Source organism: Aptenodytes forsteri, unplaced genomic scaffold (genome assembly GCF_000699145.1).
Source record: "Aptenodytes forsteri isolate BGI_AS27 unplaced genomic scaffold, ASM69914v1 Scaffold1, whole genome shotgun sequence".
Classification (NCBI taxonomy): Eukaryota; Metazoa; Chordata; class Aves; order Sphenisciformes; family Spheniscidae; genus Aptenodytes; species Aptenodytes forsteri.
In genome coordinates this window covers 3,891,232-3,897,794 of record NW_008795035.1, presented here as the reverse complement: position 1 = coordinate 3,897,794, position 6,563 = coordinate 3,891,232, and positions in this window count along the sequence as shown.

The following is a 6,563-nucleotide window of genomic DNA, read 5'->3' as shown; positions in this document are numbered from 1 at the left end:
TTTGAGTGTATTTGAGGCATAAAAAAGCTTAGAGATGTGTTGACTACTGTGTGAGGAAAGTAAGGTGACGTGAAGCCTTTTTGGCAGCTAAATAATTCTGCGTAAACCAAAATAATTCTGGCTTGACGTCTGCTTCAGCAGCATATTCATGCTCCCACCTGGTGCTGTAGGCAGTGGTTAGTCCCGTCGCCTTGCATACACGTGAAGTTCAGCGTGAGCTTGAAAACTTTTCCTAGATGAGGTCCTGAACTGTCCCTCCCCTCGTGTACCCCCGCGGCCCAGGCTGTCATTGCTAATTGACGAAGCGCCACAGCAGTTATTAACGGCCCGAAGGATTTGCGGTATGGGGATGTGGTGTTGCCTCTCTCCTCTGAACGGCCGGTGGCACCGAGACCTTCCTGTAGCAGAAATGGTGGTGGTGTCCCTGTTCCCCTGTTTGCCTCCTTTCCACGGCGCTGACGTCTTTGCATTGCTGACTGTTTCCCACAACTCCTAAGCCAATGGTTTTTAAATGGTCTCTCGTGCTTGTGTGTAAGAAATGGATTTTTTTGTTGGACCCTTTCAGAAAGCAATGGTTTTTTATAAGCCCTACTAGAGACTCTCGCCCACAGGCACTAGCAAAGCATAGAGACTGATAATCAAGTACGTCAATTGAAACAAAATACCCCAGCAACAGCGATAGCGGCATCCAATTCTCCAGAACTATTAGACCAGTATAAGTGCCCTTTGTTTGGTATAAACAGCAATAATTACAGTCTGCTCTCCTGTGTGACCTATAGCATGAGTGTATTGTCACTTGCAGAATAGAAATTATTACCTCAATCCAAACAGCCTAATGCAAATATCTTAGCCTGGATATCTAGTTCTAAGCCAAACAAATTGTCATTGAGGCTGAAAAATAATATATTTTAGCTTAAGTTTTCCCCATATAATCCCTGTTCTACTGACTGCCCTTTTAAAATGGGCAGAAGTAAGTAGGATTTTATTTCTTCCCCAGACATGTTTCATTTTGACCACTGGATATTGCAGTTTCAGGTGTGTCTACAGAGGATTTCATGCATAAATTCAATGAGACGATCCTTAATAAAAGGGAGATACTTCTTTTTTCTGAGGCTTTAGTCTGCTGTTTCATGGGTGCATTTTTCATTAAAAGACCAAACTTAATTTAATATTAAACTTTTAATTATAGACCCAAGTCATCCAGACATTTAAGCATGTACATAATCTAAGCATATATATAAGTTCTGTTGAAGGCATGGGCCCCTTGTAAATGCTGTGAGCAGTGTACTTCACAAATTACTGTTTTGCTAAGGGGTTGTCATCAGCATATTCCGCATAGAAAAACACTTCCAGGGAACGGCTAAATCAGAGTGGCACATAATTATATAGATCATATATATTTATATATGATGCTTGTGCTTTGGATCTTTTTTCATGACATGTCTTTATGCCTCCTATGGGTTATAACATCAAGGAGGAGATCATGATCCGGGTGGCAATTTCCTAAGATTTCTCATAGATGTTATACTGAAGTTCAAGCTGCATGTAAAAAAACCAAAGTGACAGGTGATTTTTAAGGGAATAAAGGCACTCAAAAATGAATATTGTCACCGAGTAGGACTTTCAACACCCACTAAATGCCTCACATAGCACATACATACATAGTAGGTGCCCAAGTACTTAAAAGGTCTAGCTCCAAGTGTTGTCAAGACTGAGGACTTGATAATCCACTCTTGCAATCTTTCTGCTCACTTCAAGGCTCTCCAGGTAATTAATGTGTTGTTTTTGTACGAACACAATCTCGCAATCAGCATCTCTGAAGTCTACTGTAGTGTGATAAAGCCTCAAACGGTTTGCTTCTTTTTCTGTGGATTTCATTATGTTAAAAAATGTACTGTTAGATGAAGTCTTATCTTCTAAATTTTAAACTAAGAGTTGTTCCTTTTAGCCTATCAGAAATTAATGGAGTTTTTGCAGAATGGATCTTCCTGACTGAACAAAGGAATATACACTAAAACTAGCAAAGTCTTGTTTGCCTTGAAACAATGGAAAATGACAGTCCTTTTTATAATTATTTAGTCTTGATAACTTCTACTGTTCTGTCACAAGACTTTGTATTTGATGTTTTACATAAATCCCCAGCTTGCGGACTCGTGTTTTCGTTATACTCAACTTTCATTTGAAAATTAATTTCTAGCCCTTGTTATTATGGACACTTCTTGGGAAAAGAAGTAAGTCTGCTGTACAGCATAACCAGCCTGTACCAAGAAGCAAAAGGAAAACGTTATTCGAGTTTTATTTGTTTAAAATCTTACATTTTTTGCAATTTTCCATTTCTTTATGACTAGGTTCGTTGCTTTATCTCAGTAGAGGTTGACAGCTGTGGCATTTTTAATGAAAAGTCAGCATGTGTCTTGGTAGCAGGAGAAAAGGAGAACTACGGTTTTTGTGCATGTCTATATCTTTAAACAGGAGGGATCCTTTTACTGCAGTGTTAATATCTACCTTGAGAAATCAACTAAGGAACTAACATCCCTTGTAATTCAGGCCTGTCTGATCAAGGGAGTATTCGTCTATAAATGAATAAGCAGAGAAACCTCCATAGATTGTTATGGATCCCGCTGGGTTTTTTTAATAACAAAATAATGTATCAGATAGTATGTTAGTGAAAATTTATTTGTCTTCAGAACTCGGACTTTTTTCCTCAGCTTGCTGAATCTGGGCAGCCATTTCCTGGCAGCCGGTTTCCCTCTGCCCCCATTCTTTTTTCAGTGTCTCAGTTACTGTGTAACTGAAAGCCTGGTTTGTTTGTACAACGAAACCCGATTTCCCCAGATAATTTATTCTGGGAAATGGCGATGTCTGGCACTGCTAGAGAGAACACGACTTTGTGTTCTGGCTAAGGGCAGGTACAAAGGGCGTGCGTGGCAGCCTTGTTACTGATTACACACTAAAGGAAAGCTGTGTTCCTGTGGGCACAAGAGGCTGTAAGACCACCAGGGGACATCTGAGTAGCTAATGACCGCGAAGTATTTGCTAGATCATTCATTGCGCTGAGAGATACGGGTGAGCAGAGATACTCCTTAGCCAATCTGCAGAAATATTTGGAGTTGTGCTCTTTCCCTAGGACCTCCTGTGCTCGACAGATCAGTTCTCATCACGGGATATTACTCCTTTGGCTGGAAAGGATTATCGCCTAGATGAAGCTCACTTGAATAACAAGAAAGACGGAGATATAACAGCTGTTACTGACAAATGCCTCTGAAGCCCGTGCAGTTATTCTGTCAGATCTCTGCCTTGCCTTTGCCGTTATATTGTACCGTATCGCCCAGCTTCAGAGTGTCTTTCACACGCCTCCATATGGTATTGTAAAGTGAAATCCATCAAGGAACAGACTGCGCCGTTTCTACCAACTTCACTAAACTTAATACAAGAAATGTTTCCTTCCCGTAACAATGACCTTTAAATGTTAACTGCCTAAAAAAATAACATTGTCCTTTTTTAAGAAGGGGAAAATGCAATTCCTGGTGCTTGATTGTGTTACAGAATAACCGTTTTGGTGCTGTGGGGCCCAATTCCTTTGCATTAAGCTTTCAACAGTGTAACACTTGATTAGAAGGAATTTATTCCTAATTTATGCCAGTATGAAAGAAGGCCTTTTATTTTCCTAAGAGCTATTTCTGTTATCAGTCTTTTAAAACTCACAGTCACATTAAATTATATTTCTAGCGTATTGTTCTTAAAATGAGTGCAGAGGTGGTGTTATTTGTCATATATACATATTTATATACATATATACAAATTAAAAATCACTACATTCTAGCTGCCTTCTTTTATTTTCACCTTTTAAACTGACTAGGTCAGCTGTCCCCTTTGGGGTCTATAAGAATGAATCATTTTTATTATTTTTGCTCTCTTAGACAGTAATTACAGAGTAGTATGCTGTCTCTGTTTTTTAATATTATGGTGCCATTTTAATCCATGGTGCAACACCATTAACTTCAGCAGAGTCACACTAGAAATGAATTTGTCCCCAGGAGGCTTTTCCAAATGTTCGGTTCTTTCCTCATGATTACCCAGGGGAACAGAGAAGAAGAAGGCGAGACAGAGGGGCCTTTGATAGGAGGAATGTAGTTCAAAGCGAAGGCTTGTTTCTGCCATTCATGGTGCTCCATATGTTCCTCATTTGGGCTGGAGGTGGGTTAGACCCCGTGAGGCACACATGCTGTGGCTGAAGGGCAGGCAGAAGTTTTTACATAGCACATCTGGTGCACAGGTTATGTTCTTTCCCAGACGTAGGTACTGTACAAATGGAAAAAAAGAAGGAAAAAAATGTGGGAGGAATATTCAGATACTTGAAGCGTACTTCTGTGGAACTGCTTGAAAGTCAGAAAATGGAGTAGCCGAACGCTAAGATATCAAACTCATCATAATCGTCAGGCTGTCTACACTCCAACTCAGACGCTTTTTAGATGTCAAGTAATCCTGCAAGTGGGGATGTATGAATCAGTGCTACCATGGATTGCTAATTGTTAGGATAGTTGCAAAATATAAAGAAGGTACTTGCAGAAGTTTCTAGGGCTGGATTTTAGTCATACTCAATTTTTTTTAATAGTTGGGTATTTAATTTTAGTTTGAGCTCATTTCTCATGTCCGTATCCAGTCTAAAACATCCAAATCTGCTGCAGTATGGAAACACCAACTTGTAAGTTAGATACAAATTGGTAGCACCTAGCTGAGTTTAGAAGGGGAATTTAGAGAATTTCCTCTTTGCTGTCAGGGAGCAGGGAGGGATGGGGAGCCGACAGCACAGCCGGCGGGGCAGGGGGCCCATCCCACAGCCCCGAGCAGGGCTGGCCGGGGTCGGCAGCCGAGAGCTTAGAGGGCCAGACAAGTTCGTGGGGACGAGACAAGTCCAAGGCAAGTCAGAAATTCAGTCCCTGGGTCACTGCCCAGGTCAACAGGGTCCATGGCCAGGCACAGCACGGCCGCAGCACAGCCGGATCTGAAGCCGCGGCAGCGCTGGGCAGGGACCGAGGGCCCAGGGCTGAGCTTACATGAGCCCCTGTGCCCGGGGCAGGGACGTGGGGGAGGCCCCAGGGGGGCCGGTGGTGGCAATTAAGGCCTGTCAGTGCATTCAGGGCCCTGACATGCACATCTGGTAACAATTTCTGTTATGTTTAAATCAGAAACTCAGATCCTTGCAAAACCTAGGATCCAGCAGAAGGAAGTGGTTATGCCTTTTTAGCAAACGTCTAGCGTTTCTCCTGGGTTGGATAGTTTATGCAGTTTGCATGTTGCACGCCAATCAGTTGCCTCGGATACAAAGTCAAATATTCAACCTCTAAAGAGGATACCTAGGTCTCCCATTTTACTCCCGGAGTCTCCCTTCTCTGGATGGTGACATTCCCCAGGCACTGGAGCATTGCCCTGAGGCTCCTTGTGTGGGACTCCCGTGTCCTCTCTGAGGCCCAGGTTTGAAATCTGCCCTTGCCGCCAGCCCTGCAGATAGATGTGCAATGAGGCCCCGCTCACGCCTGTCCTCCTGCCTCAGTGTGTCAAAGCCACTGCAGATGTGTAAGCACACGTTCAGGTTCTGCTAAAGGCAATGAAATACAACAGCATTTCAGTGCTTTGTTCCCTCTCAAGGCTCAGGTCAGCGGAACTGGTCTAAGTAATGCTCCCTCCATTAGATACTAAACGTGGCTCTCCCCAGATGGCTTTACCAAGAAGCTGTTAGTTCGCACAGGAATTTGTCTCCCTTCTTTCTCTTCTCTTTGCACGTAAGGAGAGTTCTTGAATGTTCTCTGCAGTTCCTCTTAAGTTTAAGGGCCATTAAAGAAAGCAAGGGCTGAAGTATAGGCCAACTTTGTACTACTTCAGGTTTGGAGTGTCTTCTTAATCTGAAGTAATTTTTTTAAAATGGTAAACCAGAATTTTCCAGAGATACCAATCTGTATTGAGACCACACTGTGCTAAAGTGAAATAAGGTATAAGTGAATTAGCTGAGCTGCAGAGAAGCCTGCAGGATTTTGCAAAGCTGGACTGAGCAGTCTGCTCCTTGTTCTGACATTGCCTCGCTACTGCCGTGCGCTCCCCTGTGCATCCCTGCGTTGTCCCTTGCCCTACACAAAATCCGGAAACTCTTTGGGCAGAGACTGTCTTTTCATTTTATGTTTGTGCTGGGCTGGGGCTGGTCCTTGTCTCGGGGTCTAGGTCACCACTACTCCTAGCAGTAATAACTCTCCCTCCTGTTACTAAATTAGGACTGGAGATCATTCTTTCCAGCAGGCAAGGGTTCCTAATCTTTCCGGAGATTATGCTGTGACTGCCACCCTTCTGCATCCCCTCCTGCCCTCCCCGAGACCTCTGCCTTGGACGTCAAGGCACAGTGTCCTTGCCTGCCCCAGCACTGCTGTAACTCCTTCCCCACCTTTGCCCCGGACTCCTGCGGCAGTTTCTTTTCCTGGAACCTTTCCACAGTACCGCTGTTCCCGTGGCCCCGCTTACCCTCCCAATTTCAGGTCTGTCTTCACCGCTTTCTTGAGTTTGGCTGCTTCCTT